Source organism: Trichomycterus rosablanca, chromosome 10 (assembly GCF_030014385.1).
Source record: "Trichomycterus rosablanca isolate fTriRos1 chromosome 10, fTriRos1.hap1, whole genome shotgun sequence".
Lineage (NCBI taxonomy): Eukaryota > Metazoa > Chordata > Actinopteri > Siluriformes > Trichomycteridae > Trichomycterus > Trichomycterus rosablanca.
In genome coordinates, this window is record NC_085997.1 from 6,662,195 (window position 1) to 6,684,103 (window position 21,909).

General features: G+C 40.2%; 1 long non-coding RNA gene and 2 other non-coding genes across 3 annotated transcripts; 1 reads left to right on the forward strand and 2 right to left on the reverse strand.

Moving 5' to 3' along the window:
- Positions 1–1,280: 1,280 nt before the first annotated feature.
- On the reverse strand, positions 1,281–1,353 carry trnaa-agc (transfer RNA alanine (anticodon AGC)). The gene has a single exon. It is a non-coding gene; the product is annotated as a tRNA-Ala (tRNA).
- Positions 1,354–2,706: 1,353 nt separating this feature from the next.
- Positions 2,707–3,886, forward strand: LOC134321748 (uncharacterized). The gene is made up of 5 exons (XR_010013895.1): positions 2,707–2,898; positions 3,036–3,134; positions 3,220–3,279; positions 3,370–3,456; positions 3,685–3,886. It is a non-coding gene; the product is annotated as an uncharacterized LOC134321748 (long non-coding RNA).
- Positions 3,887–17,925: 14,039 nt separating this feature from the next.
- Positions 17,926–17,998, reverse strand: trnak-uuu (transfer RNA lysine (anticodon UUU)). The gene has a single exon. It is a non-coding gene; the product is annotated as a tRNA-Lys (tRNA).
- Between the last annotated feature and the right edge of the window lie 3,911 nt (positions 17,999–21,909).

Consider the following 21,909-nt stretch of genomic DNA (forward strand, 5'->3'; position numbering starts at 1 on the left):
GGCCCTTAACCCTCAGTTGCTCATTGTGTAAGTTGCTTTGGATAAAAGTGTCTGCTAAATGCTATATATATATACTGTATATATAGTTAAACATTCCGGACCTTTGCTTCAAGAAATTTTCCCTAACTGGACCTCTTCAAATTTTAGTTGAATACCCCTGTTCTAGACCTTCATCAGTGGTCAGAGGACACTGCCCACAGGGTGCTGTTGGCTAGATGTTTTTGGTTGGTGGACTGTTCTCGGTCCAGCAGTGACAATGAGGTGTTTAAAAACCTGCAGCGCTGCTATGTCTTATCCACTCATACCAGCACAACACACTAAGACACCACCACCATGTCAGTGTCACTGCAGTGTTGAGAATGATCCACCACCCAAATAATACCTGCTCTGTAGTGGTCCTGGGAGAGTCCTGACCATTGAAGAACAGCATAAAAGGGGGATAAAAAAGCATGTAGAGAAACAGATGGATTACAGTCAGTAATTGTAGAACTACAAAGTGCTTCTATATGGTGGAGCTGATAAAATGGACAGTCAGTGCAGAAACAAGGAGGTGGTTTTAATGTTATGGCTGATCGGTGTATACTCACCATGTATGCGTGGCTTTCCTCCGGGTTTGAAAACGTGCCAGTAGGTGTAATTGCTGCTCTAAATTGCACCTGTATGTGTGAGTGAGTGGATAAATTAGTGTGTGATGCTTTGCGATGGTTTGACGCGCCCTGTCCAGGGTGTATTTTTGTCTTGAGCCCCGTGTTCGTGACACTGGACCCACGCTTGCCCTGTAATGCTGAATATCAATACAGGCAAATGAAGCGCATTTAAAAAAGCTTTAAAGCATTCTTGAAAAATGATGAGACCAACCTTTTTAAAAAGTAGATCCCGATGACCTGTTGACTGAAATAGTAGATCCCAAGCCACAGAAGTGTGGGCACCAGTTTTCCATTGGCTACGTTTTAACAAGACGTACCAAGAATGGCCTGTAGATGGCGCACTGTGGTCGTTTTTAAAAGCAAGCCAATTATGCCACCGAACTTAAATATGTACAATACTTTATAATGTATCAATTGTAACAGTATCAAATAATAAAACATTATAAAAAATTATAAGTTTATGCGTTTCTGTCAAAACAAAACAAAAAAGGTATGTAAACAAAACAGTTTGAGCGTAAATAGGGCGTTACTGACATTGTAACACGGACAGACTAGCCTTATGGTTGATGCTGCAACGAATTTTACCGTAATTTCATCTTTTCAGATTGCAAAATGATCATAATGTTTGTGAACTGGAGAATGTGGGCATCGATCCCACTACCTCTCGCATGCTAAGCGAGCGCTCTACCATTTGAGCTAATTCCCCTTACACAAAACTTTCCTTTACCCTTTGTAAATTGTAATGTACTAACAGAGTGTTAATGCTGCATTATAAAGTGAGGGTGCAACATGTTTAAGCTCACGTACTCTTTTCTATATTATGCGTTGCTTTTCATTTAAATGTTATGTGCATTTATATGTGGCAAAATAAAAAAATCCATAAAAATCAAATTGAGTTAGCAGAGAACCTTAAATTATGCTAAATGGTTCTTCAAGTAGAAACAGTTCTACCACCCAGCTAGCAGTGTACTATCGGGCCACATGTGGGTGAGGTGCGGGACATCTGGCGTACTGTCGGACTCGGGTGACGTCATTAGGGCCGAGTCTGGGCTGATATCTGTAGTAAGAGAAGCGGCTGAGTTCTGTATAACCGAACTCGGGCCACGTTCAGCATGAGGTATGTGGCCCACTATAAATATCAGAGACTCGGACCGATACCGGTAACTGTCTGGAAAACGATAATTGATAATTGATATGCTCTAATGACTGAGACATGAACGACAAAAATGATTAGGGGAAATAGTGCAGGTTAATACGGAGACAGAAGAGATTAAATAAGTAATGTTTTAAAGACGACTGGACTGGAATAAACTTTATAATGAATAAACTCTGAATGAGGAACATGAAGGGGTGAAAGTAAGCTGAGGTAAAAACCACCGAAGAAGAAGACGATGAAGATTCCCGCTCTTTTCTCTCACCGCCGTGCGCGAGCTCTCACCCGCCTCAGTGTCCTGCTTCATTCTGTAAGTATTTCAATTTAATCTTATATTTTTGTATATATATATATCACTCAGGTGTAGTTAAAACTGTTAATTATATATAAGTTTTTCTATCGAATGCTATAGTAAAATGTAATTGTATTTTTACAATATAAAAATTATTTTTATGCTTACTTTAGCTAGCTAACTAGCTACACTTTTTCTCACATAGCTAACATTCTTTAATGATAAACGTAGCCCTCATACAATCGCTCTGACATACCTAAGTATTTTAATATTAGTAATGCGCGTTGTTTGGCGTATTTTACAAGCCGATGTGAGTAACTGTGTTTGTAAATGGCGCGGCAGGTCTTCGGTACTGATACTGCCAATGGTAAGAAAATTTTATTTTAGTATGGTGAAACCTAACAAGCACAAACTAATCGTTTATTGATACGTTAATATTAACCTTGGAACGTCTCCAGAGTTAATGGGTCAATTTGGTGCTTTTTTTTTTTTTTTACCTAAATCCTTATAATTATACATAAAACTTGCTAACGTGTTCTGTGCATCAAGAGCTTGTCCATATTGGCCTCTGATAATGACACTCAGCAGAGAACACAACTGCAGACAGTATTTCATGAACTGTAGTAAGCCCAACTCCAGGAAAGTTATTGCTGATGCATATAAAACAACTTGCCTCTTGTAGATTTAAATTCAAAGTATGCATATGTTGATAAACTGAAGATTTTTGTACTGATGTTGTTAACCTCCAGCTACTAGACAACCAACTAATGCGACATCACCACCCAATGTGCCAGAAAGAACTCTAGGTACATTCTTGTTAAACATTTTCTGTTTTCTAAATAAATGCATATTTCACGTGTTATGCCTTGCTTGAATATGATGTAGAAATTCTGATCTATCGACTACACTGCAGCGTAAACAGGAAATGTTCATCTTTCTTTAGGCATCACACCACCACCCCTGTTTCCACCACCTCAGCTCCGAACAACATTGATGGTAAATACCCCAGCAACCCGACAAATGCAGAGCGAGGCAGATGCATGTAAGCAGCTTTAAATTCAAACGAATGCAAGAAAAGTTGGTAAAATGCTATTATTATTATTATTATTGTTATTGTTATACTCCAGCTACTAGTCAAGCCACTGATGCTGGGACAATACCACCCAATGTGCCTGAAAGAACTCTAGGTACATCATTCTTGTTAATCATTTTAAATTAAATTATAATATACTGACTATATTGCAGTGTTAACAGGTTAATTGTTTATCTTTCTATAGGCATCACAGCACAAACACCTCAGCTACCGACATCACTTAGGTTAAATACCCCAGCAAGGAGACAACTGCAGATCGAGACAACCACACGTAAGTAGTTCTAATTGAAAATAGATTCTAAAGAATGTGTAACATTCAGGAGTGAGCAAGCTTTTTTCTTTTTGCTTAAAATATAATACACTAGTTTGTTAGAGAGTAATGTTTGCTGACACACCAGTCTCCATCAGGCCTAAATGTGGGGTCAGCACTGATTACATTCTTGAATCCATTCCTTTTTGGGACATAGGGACATGTGCTAACAGTCTTAATATTTAATAGCTGTGCAGATCGAAATTCTCACTCAGCTTGAAATAATCAAGCAGCAACAGGCCCAAATCCTGCTGTTACTACAAAAACAAAACTCTATGGGTGCTATGGGTACAGACCAGACAGAAGTGGTGGCGATAGCAGCAAAGTTTCCCATTAAGGACAGGAGTGGTCTTACCACACTAGAGCAGGAGCTTCGTGAAAGCCCAGCCATCAAAGAGAAAGCAGTAAGTAAATACAGTACGAAAGTGATTTATTTGCCACTATGCTTGTACACAGCAGAATTGGTCCATTCGCATTCGACCCATCCATGTAATGAAACACACACATTGTGTGTGTGTGTGTGTGTGTGTGTGTGTATATGTATGTGTGTGTGTGTGTTTATATATATATCTACATATTACAATATATATATACCGTACCACCGTGCCGTCCTATATACAGTGTATCACAAAAGTGAGTACACCCCTCACTTTTCTGCAAATATTTTATTATATCTTTTCATGGGACAACACTATAGACATGAAACTTGGATATAACTTAGAGTAGTCAGTGTACAACTTGTATAGCAGTGTAGATTTACTGTCTTCTGAAAATAACTCAACACACAGCCATTAATGTCTAAATGGCTGGCAACATAAGTGAGTACACCCCACAGTGAACATGTCCAAATTGTGCCCAAAGTGTCAATATTTTGTGTGACCACCATTATTATCCAGCACTGCCTTAACCCTCCTGGGCATGGAATTCACCAGAGCTGCACAGGTTGCTACTGGAATCCTCTTCCACTCCTCCATGATGACATCACGGAGCTGGTGGATGTTAGACACCTTGAACTCCTCCACCTTCCACTTGAGGATGCGCCACAGGTGCTCAATTGGGTTTAGTCCATCACCTTTACCTTCAGCTTCCTCAGCAAGGCAGTTGTCATCTTGGAGGTTGTGTTTGGGGTCGTTATCCTGTTGGAAAACTGCCATGAGGCCCAGTTTTCGAAGGGAGGGGATCATGCTCTGTTTCAGAATGTCACAGTACATGTTGGAATTCATGTTTCCCTCAATGAACTGCAGCTCCCCAGTGCCAGCAACACTCATGCAGCCCAAGACCATGATGCTACCACCACCATGCTTGACTGTAGGCAAGATACAGTTGTCTTGGTACTTCTCACCAGGGCGCCGCCACACATGCTGGACACCATCTGAGCCAAACAAGTTTATCTTGGTCTCGTCAGACCACAGGGCATTCCAGTAATCCATGTTCTTGGACTGCTTGTTTTCAGCAAACTGTTTGTTGGCTTTCTTGTGCGTCAGCTTCCTTCTGGGATGACGACCATGCAGACCGAGTTGATGCAGTGTGCGGCGTATGGTCTGAGCACTGACAGGCTGACCTCCCACGTCTTCAACCTCTGCAGCAATGCTGGCAGCACTCATGTGTCTATTTTTTAAAGCCAACCTCTGGATATGACGCCGAACACGTGGACTCAACTTCTTTGGTCGACCCTGGCGAAGCCTGTTCCGAGTGGAACCTGTCCTGGAAAACCGCTGTATGACCTTGGCCACCATGCTGTAGCTCAGTTTCAGGGTGTTAGCAATCTTCTTATAGCCCAGGCCATCTTTGTGGAGAGCAACAATTCTATTTCTCACATCCCCAGAGAGTTCTTTGCCATGAGGTGCCATGTTGAATATCCAGTGGCCAGTATGAGAGAATTGTACCCAAAACACCAAATTTAACAGCCCTGCTCCCCATTTACACCTGGGACCTTGACACATGACACCAGGGAGGGACAACGACACATTTGGGCACAATTTGTACATGTTCACTGTGGGGTGTACTCACTTATGTTGCCAGCCATTTAGACATTAATGGCTGTGTGTTGAGTTGTTTTCAGAAGACAGTAAATCTACACTGCTATACAAGCTGTACACTGACTACTCTTAGTTATATCCAAGTTTCATGTCTATAGTGTTGTCCCATGAAAAGATATAATGAAATATCTGCAGAAATGTGAGGGGTGTACTCACTTTTGTGATACACTGTATATATATACAGGTCCTTCTCAGAAAATTAGCATATTGTGATAAAGTTCATTATTTTCCATAATGTAATGATAAAAATTAAACTTTCATATATTTTAGATTCATTGCACACCAACTGAAATATTTCAGGTCTTTTATTGTTTTAATACTGATGATTTTGGCATACAGCTCATGAAAACCCAAAATTCCTATCTCAAAAAATTAGCATATCATGAAAAGGTTCTCTAAACGAGCTATTAACCTAATCATCTGAATCAACGAATTAACTCTAAACACCTGCAAAAGATTCCTGAGGCTTTTAAAAACTCCCAGCCTGGTTCATTACTCAAAACTGCAATCATGGGTAAGACTGCCGACCTGACTGCTGTCCAGAAGGCCATCATTGACACCCTCAAGCAAGAGGGTAAGACACAGAAAGAAATTTCTGAACGAATAGGCTGTTCCCAGAGTGCTGTATCAAGGCACCTCAGTGGGAAGTCTGTGGGAAGGAAAAAGTGTGGCAGAAAACGCTGCACAACGAGAAGAGGTGACCGGACCCTGAGGAAGATTGTGGAGAAGGGCCGATTCCAAACCTTGGGGGACCTGCGGAAGCAGTGGACTGAGTCTGGAGTAGAAACATCCAGAGCCACCGTGCACAGGCGTGTGCAGGAAATGGGCTACAGGTGCCGCATTCCCCAGGTCAAGCCACTTTTGAACCAGAAACAGCGGCAGAAGCGCCTGACCTGGGCTACAGAGAAGCAGCACTGGACTGTTGCTCAGTGGTCCAAAGTACTGTTTTCGGAAATCAAGGTGCCAGAGTCTGGAGGAAGACTGGGGAGAAGGAAATGCCAAAATGCCTGAAGTCCAGTGTCAAGTACCCACAGTCAGTGATGGTCTGGGGTGCCATGTCAGCTGCTGGTGTTGGTCCACTGTGTTTTATCAAGGGCAGGGTCAATGCAGCTAGCTATCAGGAGATTTTGGAGCACTTCATGCTTCCATCTGCTGAAAAGCTTTATGGAGATGAAGATTTCATTTTTCAGCACGACCTGGCACCTGCTCACAGTGCCAAAACCACTGGTGAATGGTTTACTGACCATGGTATTACTGTGCTCAATTGGCCTGCCAACTCTCCTGACCTGAACCCCATAGAGAATCTGTGGGATATTGTGAAGAGAAAGTTGAGAGACACAAGACCCAACACTCTGGATGAGCTTAAGGCCGCTATCGAAGCATCCTGGGCCTCCATAACACCTCAGCAGTGCCACAGGCTGATTGCCTCCATGCCACGCCGCATTGAAGCAGTCATTTCTGCAAAAGGATTCCCGACCAAGTATTGAGTGCATAACTGAACATAATTATTTGAAGGTTGACTTTTTTTGTATTAAAAACACTTTTCTTTTATTGGTCGGATGAAATATGCTAATTTTTTGAGATAGGAATTTTGGGTTTTCATGAGCTGTATGCCAAAATCATCAGTATTAAAACAATAAAAGACCTGAAATATTTCAGTTGGTGTGCAATGAATCTAAAATATATGAAAGTTTAATTTTTATCATTACATTATGGAAAATAATGAACTTTATCACAATATGCTAATTTTTTGAGAAGGACCTGTTTATATATTATAATATAATATATAATATATATATTATAATATGCACACACACACATACACTAGTGAAGTGAACACAAATGCCTAGAGTGATGAGCAGCCTCCACAGCACCCAGGGAACAATTCGGAGTAAGGTGCCTTGCCCAAGGGCACTTCAGCCGTATCATGACTGGGCTTTACCGGGAATCGAACCGGGGACCTTCAGATCACAATGCCGGTTCCTTAAGCCCATGACTGCCCTAATATCAGGGGTGGGAAGCCTTTTTTGTTCGTATTATGATTGTGTTCTAGTGCTTCTTTTTTTTAGATTTCACATCTGATCACTACTTTTATCTTTTTTAAAAGAATTGTAAATTAGCTTACACAATGTCAACTTATTGCTGTTTTGCTTCAGATAAACTATTTTGGCATCATCGGGGGTACAAATGTAAGAGATACGACATGGCGTACTCTTCAGAAGATGATTTCAAATGACCTCGCTAGATCAATGAACTGGAAAGGGGCCAATGGAAAGGTCTCATTCAGCGACTCATGTTTACGAGAAATAGTCAATCGTAAGTACACTGATTAATAATCACATAAAAGACAGTGTCATGTTCAGGAGGGACAAACTACATAACATATTGTAGATCTCAGTTTTCCTGAGGGACAGGTGGGATCTATAGCACTTTCTTACCCAGGGGCCCTTTACTGTCATAATCTGACCATGAGGACTCTCCTAATTTCAAGTACTGTTTTTAAGTGATAGATATTTGCCTAACATGTCATGTTTCTCTATTTTAGAGTCAGTGAGAAAAAATGTTGTGTGCGCAGAAGCCACAGATGTAGCCATTGAGTCAGTGGTAAAAAGATGGCTACATCTGGCTCCAGATAGAGATGGAGGGAGAAAGGAGAGGGCAAGGAGACAATAGGAGGTAATTTCTGCATTACATACCTCTCTACTATATTTCAAACAGTTGAATGGGTAGCTGATTTGTAGAGGCATGCAGTCGATGTCGATGTATAGTGACCTGTTTTCTTAAACAACAACAACAAAAAAACATTTTAAAAAAAATTAAAAAGGGGAAGCTTGCCACCAGTCAAAAGTCAGTGTAGACTTGTGTCTGTACTCTCACTGTACAACCACAATTGAATTATAGATTAGATGAGATTTATGTCCATTAGAAAACTGATTCACTGCTCCTGCATTTTACAGCTCCAGTGAAAGACTAGAAGAACTGGTAAGATATGGAAGATACGGCCTGATGTGGAAGAGGAAATGCAGCTCTACAAACAGGAAAAGTCATTCCATTTGATTCTAATTTACAGCACATGGTAGCGGTCACTAAAAAGGAAATGGTTTAGTCCCCATGGTTTAGTAATCCATTCTCTGTTTATAAACTGTACCCGTTAATTTGTAATCCGTACTCCTGATTTTGTAAAATACCCGTGGATTTGTGAAATATAATCTCAAATTTAAAATTAGAAACCTTATTTTGTAAACTTTACCCAGGTTTATATATGTTTGTTATAGCATAGCATGCTCTAAGTTTATACTAGTACAGGTTTTTATTATACACACATATGGCTCTGCTCTCATAAATTATAATTAATGTGGAATAAAATCTGTTTTCTACTTAGTAAACATAATATATGTATAATGTGATATCTATCTGTCTGTCTGTCTCTATCTATCTATCTCTCCATCTATCTATATATATGTCTATATATATCCATCTATCTATATATCTGTCTATCTTATCTCTCTATCTATAGATATCTAACTATTTCTAACTCTGTCTCTATATCTGTCTATCTATATATTTGTCTATATATCTATTTCTATATCTATCTCTAACGCTATCTATCTATCTCTCCATCTATCTAGATATGTATGTCTATATATCTGTCTATATATCTGTCTATATATCTAGATCTATCTCTCTATCTATTTGTATATGTACAGGTCCTTCTCAAAAAATTAGCATATTGTGATAAAGTTCATTATTTTCCATAATGTAATGATAAAAATTAAACTTTCATATATTTTAGATTCATTGCACACCAACTGAAATATTTCAGGTCTTTTATTGTTTTAATACTGATGATTTTGGCATACAGCTCATGAAAACCCAAAATTCCTATCTAAAAAAATTAGCATATTTCATCCGACCAATAAAAGAAAAGTGTTTTTAATACAAAAAAAGTCAACCTTCAAATAATTATGTTCAGTTATGCACTCAATACTTGGTCGGGAATCCTTTTGCAGAAATGACTGCTTCAATGCGGCGTGGCATGGAGGCAATCAGCCTGTGGCACTGCTGAGGTGTTATGGAGGCCCAGGATGCTTCGATAGCGGCCTTAAGCTCATCCAGAGTGTTGGGTCTTGTGTCTCTCAACTTTCTCTTCACAATATCCCACAGATTCTCTATGGGGTTCAGGTCAGGAGAGTTGGCAGGCCAATTGAGCACAGTAATACCATGGTCAGTAAACCATTCACCAGTGGTTTTGGCACTGTGAGCAGGTGCCAGGTCGTGCTGAAAAATGAAATCTTCATCTCCATAAAGCTTTTCAGCAGATGGAAGCATGAAGTGCTCCAAAATCTCCTGATAGCTAGCTGCATTGACCCTGCCCTTGATAAAACACAGTGGACCAACACCAGCAGCTGACATGGCACCCCAGACCATCACTGACTGTGGGTACTTGACACTGGACTTCAGGCATTTTGGCATTTCCTTCTCCCCAGTCTTCCTCCAGACTCTGGCACCTTGATTTCCGAAAACAGTACTTTGGACCACTGAGCAACAGTCCAGTGCTGCTTCTCTGTAGCCCAGGTCAGGCGCTTCTGCCGCTGTTTCTGGTTCAAAAGTGGCTTGACCTGGGGAATGCGGCACCTGTAGCCCATTTCCTGCACACGCCTGTGCACGGTGGCTCTGGATGTTTCTACTCCAGACTCAGTCCACTGCTTCCGCAGGTCCCCCAAGGTCTGGAATCGGCCCTTCTCCACAATCTTCCTCAGGGTCCGGTCACCTCTTCTCGTTGTGCAGCGTTTTCTGCCACACTTTTTCCTTCCCACAGACTTTCCACTGAGGTGCCTTGATACAGCACTCTGGGAACAGCCTATTCGTTCAGAAATTTCTTTCTGTGTCTTACCCTCTTGCTTGAGGGTGTCAATGATGGCCTTCTGGACAGCAGTCAGGTCGGCAGTCTTACCCATGATTGCAGTTTTGAGTAATGAACCAGGCTGGGAGTTTTTAAAAGCCTCAGGAATCTTTTGCAGGTGTTTAGAGTTAATTTGTTGATTCAAATGATTAGGTTAATAGCTCGTTTAGAGAACCTTTTCATGATATGCTAATTTTTTGAGATAGGAATTTTGGGTTTTCATGAGCTGTATGCCAAAATCATCAGTATTAAAACAATAAAAGACCTGAAATATTTCAGTTGGTGTGCAATGAATCTAAAATATATGAAAGTTTAATTTTTATCATTACATTATGGAAAATAATGAACTTTATCACAATATGCTAATTTTTTGAGAAGGACCTGTATATATATGTGTGTGTGTGTGTGTGTGTATATATATTGTGGCGCCGGCGAGCAGGAAGGATAGCGTCAGGGCCGCGAGTGAGCTGCCCTTGGCAGTTCTCTCAGTGGTTTAGGACAGACACTCATTCACACACACATACATTCATACAACAGACAAACATTTAAGCTGCCTATCCAGCCCTCACCGCAGCCACGCAGGCCCCTTCACTGGGATACACGCTGACGGTAAGCCTGGATACCACGGCCGCAAGGCTTTCTGGGTAAAGCCCGTGCCGGCCCCTCCCACTGGCGACGCTACACAATATATATATACAGGGGTTGGACAAAATAACTGAAACACCTATCATTTTAGTGTGGGAGGTTTCATGGCTAAATTGGACCAGTCTGGTGGCCAATCTTCATTAATTGCACATTGCACCAGTAAGAGCAGAGTGTGAAGGTTCAATTAGCAGGGTAAGAGCACAGTTTTGCTCAAAATATTGCAATGCACACAACATTATGGGTGACATACCAGAGTTCAAAAGAGGACAAATTGTTGGTGCACGTCTTGCTGGCGCATCTGTGACCAAGACAGCAAGTCTTTGTGATGTATCAAGAGCCACGGTATCCAGGGTAATGTCAGCATACCACCAAGAAGGACAAACCACATCCAACAGGATTAACTGTGGACGCAAGAGGAAGCTGTCTGAAAGGGATGTTCGGGTGCTAACCCGGATTGTATCCAAAAAACATAAAACCACGGCTGCCCAAATCACGGCAGAATTAAATGTGCACCTCAACTCTCCTGTTTCCACCAGAACTGTCCGTCGGGAGCTCCACAGGGTCAATATACACGGCCGGGCTGCTATAGCCAAACCTTTGGTCACTCGTGCCAATGCCAAACGTCGGTTTCAATGGTGCAAGGAGCGCAAATCTTGGGCTGTGGACAATGTGAAACATGTATTGTTCTCTGATGAGTCCACCTTTACTGTTTTCCCCACATCCGGGAGAGTTACGGTGTGGAGAAGCCCCAAAGAAGCGTACCACCCAGACTGTTGCATGCCCAGAGTGAAGCATGGGGGTGGATCAGTGATGGTTTGGGCTGCCATATCATGGCATTCCCTTGGCCCAATACTTGTGCTAGATGGGCGCGTCACTGCCAAGGACTACCGAACCATTCTGTAGGACCATGTGCATCCAATGGCGGTGCCGTGTATCAGGATGACAATGCACCAATACACACAGCAAGACTGGTGAAAGATTGGTTTGATGAACATGAAAGTGAAGTTGAACATCTCCCATGGCCTGCACAGTCACCAGATCTAAATATTATTGAGCCACTTTGGGGTGTTTTGGAGAAGCGAGTCAGGAAACGTTTTCCTCCACCAGCCCTACACCATACTAATAAATTATTGTGGTCTAAAACCAGGTGTTTCAGTTATTTTGTCCAACCCCTGTATATATATATATATATATATATATATATGTATATATATATATGTATATGTATATATATATATACATATAAATATATATATATCGTGATTTAGGTTTGTGTATACTGCAGTTGCCATTTTTTTATAGAGACATTGTATTGTAATGTATGTAAATCGTTATTTAATAAAAGCAGTCATTTTCCATGTAACCTGATTCTGTTTTCTGAGGGAAGGATTGGCAGACAGGGTGGGATAGGATGGGGGGATACTGGTAATAAGCCGAAACTGGGCCGAGTCAGGTACTTACGGCATACATCTGGCTCAAACTAGGCCGTATTATGGCTTGCCGGTCGAGGGCCGACTCATTTGAGCCGTATCTCAGCCGTAACACTCGGCCGAGTCCGGGCCGAGTTATTCCCAGACTCGGGCCAGAAATATCGGGCCGCGCTGCGGCCGTGATTCACAACCGAGACAACGCCGACTCGGCGCGCCGGCATCGGGCCGACTGGTTTTTTTCCGGCATGCGCGATTCGGGCCGCTTGTGGGCCGATACAATTTTGCTAGCTGGGCAAGAACACCTAAAGGAACCCTTAAGAAACACTTCTTAGTGCTACATACTGTACATCAGTTGTATTCCACACAGGTCAGCATGCGATTAAACTTTGCTCGAAACAGACATCGTTTTACTTTGTTACTGTATTCATATTATGTCATCTAGTGGACAATTGAAAAGCCTACAACCAGCACAAACAGGGTTTGAGTTCTTAATGAATAATAATTAATCTTAATAAATAATCCAGTCAGTTAAAAACCCAACAAGAAGGCTGTACCTAATACACTCAGACTAGAGAAAACACACCCTGACATGCTAGTGCTGTTACAGTGCTAAGAATGGTCCACCCAAAAACATTATTTGGTCAGTTGGAGATCTCATATGGGGCTCCCTTTCTATTGATTTTTGGTTTACAGCCTAGTGACAAAGTGTACAGTGCAGCAGATGGGTTACAGTCAGTACATTTACAATACATAATAATGTGAAAAGATTAAGCAGTTTACGGGTTCGAATCCCACTTCTGACAGCTCATGATTTAAACAAATCTACTTCTTTAGAGGACACAGTCATCAGGGAATACAGTTTTCATCAAAGGGTGTACATGGTCTGCAACAATGCTTAGGTAGGTGGTACGTGCCAAAGTAACATCCACATGGATGCCAGGACCCAGGCTTTTGATCTCTGAGAAACTGAATCATGTATTCATCCTGATCTTGCTCTGATTATTGTTGCAGCTCTGCTGTAGGGTTATTTTTTTGGTGTTTGTGGTGGTGGGGTCTTTGTTCCCATTTTGGTTTATTTAGTATATGATGTACTTTACATCCATTTAAATATGTACTTAAATACTTAAATATCCATTTAAGTATGTTTATTCAGCGTCCATTTACATTGTTACAGCAGTATTTTACGACAAAAATTGAAATGTTCACATTATTTAAATGGATGTAAAGTACATCATTTACTAAATAAACCAAAATGGGAACAAAGACCCCACCACCACCACAAACACCAAGAAAATAACCCTCCAGCAGAGCTGCAACAAGAACAGGACAATCTCCTACAGGTCCAACAAAATCAAAGAAAAAATGCACTTCATAAAAGACCTCACATTGTTCGTCCTAAAGGCTAAGATCAACGTTTTAAATAAACTGAGTCTGTGATGGTTTAAAAACAACGCGTAATATAGAAAACAGTACGTGAGCTTAAACACGTTGCACTCTCACTTTATAATGCAGCATCAACGCTCTGTTAGTACATTACAATTTACAAATCCTAAAGGAAGGTTCTGTGTAAGGGGAATTAGCTCAAATGGTAGAGCGCTCGCTTAGCATGCGAGAAGTAGTGGGATCGATGCCCACATTCTCCAATGCCGAAACATTATGATCACTTAAAGGCAACACATAATATGAAAGTTGTTGCTCACTGAAACGCTGCATCAAACATTAGGTCAGTCTGTAAGTTCTACAGTGACAGTTATGCTCTATTTTTACTCAAATCGTTTGGTTTAAAGACCTTTTTTGACTTGTTTAAATTGACAAATGTAGCGCCCCCTAGCACACCTGGCTGTATTTGGAAAGCGCTCCCTGACTTCTTTTATTTGTTTAAGAAATCTCTTTCTTTGTGGTAATGTAAGGATTTAAAAGGGCCACTACTTATCAGTACTTACGATTATTTTATATTTAAGCTATACTCTTATTTAAACCGAAAAAACTACTTCAATTACCCTATATACAGTATATATGTGGTACTAACCTTGCACAAAAAAACCTGCGACTAACACCATTTACAGTAGCTGTATTAACATTATCCCTGACTCACATACCAAACTTGTATACGTTAATAATACTTAAACAAATTAACTCTTTACTCATTTACACAATCATTAATATGCATTTCAAACCCCAATATATTTTACAAAAATGTTATAATACAGATTCACTCAAATTGCCATCAGTAATATTCAAAACATTATCAATCTCTCCTAAGTTAGGTAAATAACTAACTAAAAAAAGGGTACCCAAAATTACCGTTGCAGGCCTGATCCAACCTAATAGTCCCAATCAGCACAGATCACGAAGTAGCCTATATTTGGTCGGTTGTGGTGGAGCTGTCCACGTTCTTTGTTTACATGGATGAAACAGAAAAAATCCACCAGTCTTTTTCCTTTTGATCTTGGATGAAACAATCAGAGTTTATCCGATGCTTTTAATCCACTGTAATCATCACAGTTGCTGAGGAAGCGTACTGCCTTCAATGTCCATGCGCGTAAACTCAAGAGACGAAGTTCACGGCTGATACAGCATAAACAATGTCACTAATCGACTGCAAGATGTTAACATAAGACTCACTGTCCGTTTGTCTTAACGCATCAAGAGAGATAAATCCTAAACAGGTGTTTTACCCGCTTACATGACACTTTTTTCTTCTTTTCCACCCACTTTCTCTCGCTCTTTTCCCGACCTGTGACAGTTCATGCTGATTGGCTTAAAAATAAATCAAGGGAGGGCTATACATACACTTTACTTTAAACAGCATAAAACAACCAGAACATTATTTACAGAACAAATAAGAACAACTTATTTACTAGTTATAAATTAACATATTAGTTATGCCCAAATTTTAATTGGGCTACACAAACACACAATAACTTATAATTCTCCAATTTTGAAATGTCTCGGAGTTTTATCTGAAATGACTTTTTATTAAAGTAGAGGTACGTGACTTTTTAATGGTTTTTATTCTGGTGAAACTGCTTCATAGAAGATGAACAGCTGAAACTCACGACATTCCCTTTAAAATGCAGCATCAACCCTTAAGTCAGTCTATCAGTGGTACAAAGACAGTTTTGATTGGGTTTAGATCGTCCGAAAGGCTGCGAGTCTGTGATTGTTTAAAAGCAAGGTATAATACAGAAAAGAGTATGTGAGCTTAAACACGTTGCACCCTCACTTTATAATGCAGCATCAACGCTCTGATAGTAAATTACAATTTACAAAAGGCTAAAGGGGGTTTTAAAGGTGCTTTAAAGGTGAAGGCTGTTGCTGTTTACACACAAAGAAAAACATCTCTGGAGGAGAATTTTGCACGATTGTTTTCCAGTCATTAAAATGTAATGTGCATTTATATGTGGCAAGAGAAAAAAAAATCCATAAAAATCAAATTGAGTTAGCAAAGAACCTTGAATTCTACTAAAGGGTTCTTCAAGTAGCAACAGTTCTACCAAGAACACAAAAAGAATCCTTAAGAAACACTTCTTAGTGCTACATACATCAGTTGTATTCTAGAGGCGACCGAATCACAGCCGTGATGTTATTCACGATAACACACTCCCTCTCGTGTTCTATTGCTTGATTCTAACGCAATATTAACTGTATTCATATTATTCCATCTAATGGACGATTGAATAGCCTACAACAAGCACAAACAGGGTTTGAGTTCTTAATAAATAATCCAGTCAGTTAAAAACCCAAAAAGAAGGCTGTACCTAATACACTCATACCAGAGAAAACACACCCTAACATGCTAGTGCCGTTACAGTGCTAACAATGGTCCACCCAAAATCATTATTTGGTCAGTTGGAGTGCTCATATGGGGCTCCCTTTCTATTGATATATGATTTACAACCTAGTGACAAAGTGTACAGTGCAGCAAATGGGTTACAATCAGTAAATTTACCATACATAATAATGTGAAAAGATTAAGCAGTTCGTACAAATGGTGGTGTCGATGGTACCCAAGCTAGTCAGGATGAGGTCTAAAACGCTAAGTTCAGGTCACAGTGTCCCATGAGGCGTGGGTTTGAATCCCACTTCTGACTGCTAGTGCTTTATACAAATTTATGTCTTGAACCCTCTAACATACATAACAATGTGAAAAGATTCAGCACTTTGTACAAATCTTTGGCCATGTGGGGGTGTTGTTGGTAATTGGCATTAGGACCTCGTAAGCATGTCAGGATGGCCGAGCGGTCTAAGGCGCTGCGTTCAGGTCGCAGTCTCCCCTGGCGGCGTGAGTTCGTATCCCACTTCTGACATCTCAAGCTTTATACAAAGTTACTTCTTCAGAGTCAACAGCCATCAGAGAATACAGTTTGCATGAAAGGGTGTACATGGTCTGCAACAATGCTGAGGTAGGTGGTACGTGTCAAAGTAACATCCACATGGATGCCAGGACCTTGGTTTTTGATCTCTAAAAATGTGAGAAATTTAAACATGTATTCATCCTGATCATAAAGTATGTTTATTCAGCGTCTATTTACATTGTTACAGAAGTATTTTACAATTGAAATGTTCACATTATTTAAATGTATGTAAAGTACATTGTATACTAGCTGTTTACTTTTTTCCCTAAGTAAAAACTGTCATTACCTCAACATGTCATTACCAACACATAACTTCTTGTGATGGTAAAGACACTTAGTGATGGTAATAACAGGTTTTTAGTTTCACCATCACTATCTTATTATCTCTTTAATAATTAAAGCTAATTAAAGCTAAATAAGCATAATGGTTTTATTATACAAGGAAACATTAATTTTCACTGATTAGTCAATATGGCCCACAAGATATCAGCAGAGATCCAGTAAAATATCAGTAATTACATGAAAAAGAAAAGGTAAGTTTAAAGTAATATCACAACCTTCAAAATGGGAACAAGGGAGCATCGTAAGGGGAATTAGCTCAAATGGTAGAGCGCTCGCTTAGCATGTGAGAGGTAGCGGGATCAATGCCTGCATTCTCCAGTGCAGATACATTATGATTATTTAAGGGTATCATGTAATATGAAACTCGTCGCGGCATCGCTTAATGAAACGCAGCATCAAAAATTATGATCAGGATTTAAGTGAGTCTTTAAGGCAACAAAAAATATGTGGGTATTAATATCTAAAACTATCTAAGCCTATTATTAGGCTACACATAAATATAGATTTAAACTGTCCTCTATTTACTACAGTCTGTTTGAAACAACTAGTTGGTGTGGAGAACATGTTACACACACAGAGCGCTATTATTTCAAGCTTATCAAGTACATGGTATTTCACTTAATAACATCTCACAAAGTACAAATTCTTCAACTTTCTAATTAAACCATGTTGTACGGGACATTACCGCTTACCTAATGCAGTAATAAACAACTCGCCCAAACAGGGACTTGAACCCTGGACCCTCAGATTAAAAGTCTGACGCTCTACCGACTGAGCTACCCGGGCTCTGCAAGTTGCTTTAACCCTCACAAGGACGTGACTTGAATTACAAACTTTAACATACGTTGTCCTGTAGAACAGTTCCAGCAAGAACACCAAAAAAAACCCTTAAGAAACACTTCTTAGTACTACATACATTAGTTGTATTCCACACAGGTCAGCATGCGACATCGTTTTACTTTCTAACTGTATTCATATTATGCCATCTATATTACGGTGGCCCGCTGAGTTAAAACACAATAACATTTACAAAACAAACAAAAGCTGACAACACAACAACAATAAGGAAAAACGCAAATATATTAAGAGACAACACAAATTCTTTAAGGTGGAACGCAATTACATTAAGGGAGAACACAACGAAATTAAGGAAACACGAATACACACTACACTACATCTAGTGGTCGATTGAATAGCCTACAACCAGCACAAACAGGGTTTGAGTTATTAACAAATAATCCAGTCAGTTAAAAACCCAACAAGAAGGCTGTACCTAATACACTCATACCAGAGAAAACACACCCTAACATGCTAGTGCCGTTACAGTGCTAAGAATGGTCCACCCAAAATCATTATTTGGTCAGTTGGAGTGCTCATATGGGGCTCCCTTTCTATTGATATATGATGTGGTGTCAACGGTACCCAAGCAAGTCAGGATGCGGTCTAAGCTGCTGCGTTCAGGTCACAGTCTCTCATTGAGGCGTGGGTTTGAATCTCACTTCTGACAGCTCATGCTTTATACAAATTTACATCTTTAACCCTCTACCATACATAATAATACGAAAAGATACTTCTAACATTTTACATTTACATTTTCTGCATTTAGCAGACGCTCTCATCCAGAGCGACTTACAGAAGTGCTTCCATAGTAAACATTTTATTTCTCAAGTTTTAGTAAACAACAGTCAAAGAACACAAATCTGCTGAAACATGTTAGAACCAAAGTGTTTTTTTTTGGAAATGGAAAAAAAATGTTAGTAAATAAGTACAAGTCAGCTTAAGTGCTTAGTAAAAAGGTGGGTTTTTAATCATTTTTTAAAGACAGCAAGAGACTCAGATGTTCGGACAGACAGAGGAAGTTCATTCCACCACTTGGGTGCTAGAACAGAGAAGAGCCTTGATGCTTGTCTTCCTTTAGTCCTGGGTGGGGGCTCAAGTCGAGCGAGACTAGTGGCTCGGAGGTTGCGTGGTACAGAGCGGGGTTTGATTAGACCGCGATGGTAGCTTGGGGCTGGTCCATTTTTGGCTTTGTAGGCGAGCATCAGTGTTTTAAACTGAATGCGTGCAGCTACAGCTCATGCTTTATACAAATTAACATCTTTAACCCTCTACCATACATAATAATGTAAAAAGATTTGTTTCAAGATTGTTTCAAAGTTATTGCATGTTTGTCAATTAAAAAAATTAATAAAGGTCTTTAAACTAAACGATGAATGAAAATAGAGCGTAAACTGACCTCATTTTTGACGCAGCGTTTCAGTGAGCAATGACGAAACAAGTCTTACATTACGTGTTGCCTTTAAACGATCATAATGTTTCTGCATTGGAGAATGCGGGCATCGATCCCACTACCTCTCGCACGCGAAGCAAGCGCTCTACCAATTGAGCTAATTTCCCTTATAACAAATTCTCCTTTACCCTTTGTAAATTGTAATGTACTAACAGATCATTGATGCTGCATTATAAAGTGGGGGTTCAACGTGTTTAAGCTCACGTACTCACGTTTATCGCAGCCTTTAGGACGAACTGAACCAAATCGTAACTTTGTACCACTGACAGACTGTCTTAAGGGTTGATGCTGCATTATGTAGGGGCCAAAATAGTGCAGGATATACCAACTGTTTAGTGCAGTGCAATAACAAAGCAGCTCTGTGAAGCAAGTACTAAAATTATGATGCATGTCATTTAACATAAAATACGTGGGTATTAATATCTAAAACTCAGTGCATTATTAGGCTGCACATAAATATAGATTTAAACGGTCCTCTATTTACTACAGTCTGTTTAAAACAACTAGTTGGTATGGAGAACATGTTACACACACAGAGTGCTATTATTTCAAGCTCATCAAGTACATGCTATTTTACTTAGAAATATCTCACAAAGTACAAATTCTTCATCATTCTAAACAAAGCACGTAGTACGGGACATTACCGCTCACCTAATGCAGTAAGAAACAACTCGCCCGAACAGGGACTTGAACCCTGGACCCTCAGATTAAAAGTCTGATGCTCTACCGACTGAGCTATCACAAGTGTGACAATTGCACTTGCAACCTCTTTGACTTCTATTGGAAAATGCAGGTAGAAATTGCATAGGTAGTTGCTCGTTTCGATCTGCACCTTAACTAGTGGTAGCGTGGCCGAGTGGTCTAAGGCGCTGTATTAAGGCTCCAGCCTCTTCAGGGGCTCGAGTCCCACCACTGCCAACTCATGCTTTTCATTTTTAAAAGAAAGTTCGTGAGCTGCAATCAAATGGATTGCATAAACGGTGCTTGAGTTAGAGATCTCAGACACATGTCAAGTCAAATTTATTTATATAGCGCTTTTTACAATGAACATTGTCTCAAAGCAACTTTACAAAATCCAGGACCAACAGACCAAAAACCCCTATTGAGCAAGCCGAGGGCGACTGTGGCAGGGAAAAACTCAGGAAGAAACCTTGAGAGGAACCAGACTCAGCAGGGACCCGTCCTTCTTGGGTGGCTTGGAGGATACTTTAAATTAATAGGATTTACACAAATCATACAAACACAAAATTAAATTGAACTGAAAGTTGTAACTAGCAAAAAAATAATGTAAGTTCTTCATTGTTCAGTCCAGTCTGTGATAAAGTCCGTTTTAAGTTCTGGACATTTTTGGTGCAAACACGCCAGGTTGCCGTCACATCTAGTAGGAGCAGCATTGTTGGCACTGCAGTCTCGACTTGCAGTCTTTAACCTCGAGAGGGTGAACAGGTTTCCGTCAGAGCCACCTCGGGTTAAAACAACAGAAGATGTTGTTACAATGTGAAATCGTTAAGAGTAAAATATCAGAGAGTTTTACAGGTTTAGACTCCAGCACTTTAACAGGTCAACGTGATTGACATGAAATGTGGCCACTGTTTTTGTAAATTTGCAGATTGCCTCCACCTAGTGGACATTTTAAGAAATGCAATATATTACAGGTTAGAACAGGGGTGGGGAACCTCCGGCCCGTGGGCCGTATACGGCCCCCCCGCTCAATCAAATGTGGCCCGCCATATATTTCCTAGATTTTATTGTCTGGGCTTTATGCAATTAATTAAACTTTAGACGATACAACAGACATAACAAATACGAGTTATGTTGCCACATACTGGTTGCGTGTTGCCACGACATCATTGCCCCAAGATATTCCACAGCTGGTCAAGACCAAACATTCACAACCGTCACATTGAAATTATGATAAGGTAAGTCTGAGATCAAATATAAACACTACATACCATCAGCATCATGTATTTATAAAGCCTATATTAATTTGGCTCTATGTTGCGTCATTGTAGTCTGTGGCCCGTGACCAGATATGTAATTATTAATCTGGCCCTCAGTGGGTATAAGGTTCCCCACCCCTGGGTTAGAACATGACATTAAAACAACCTCTTTGTTTCTAAACTCACTGTCCATTTTATCAGCTCCACTTACCATATTGAAGCACTTTGTAGTTCTACAATTACTGACTGTAGTCCATCTGTTTCTCTACATAATTTTAAAACCTGGAGAACGAGGGCATTGATCTCACTACCTCTTGCATGCTAAGCGAGCACTCTACCATTTGAGCTAATTCCCCTTACAAAGAGCCGAGTAGGCACATTTTTGCTCAAGTCCAATCATAAAGACCAATTCCAATACCAGGAGTCGAACTCCGCCGCCTGGGTGAAAACCAGGAATCCTGACCGCT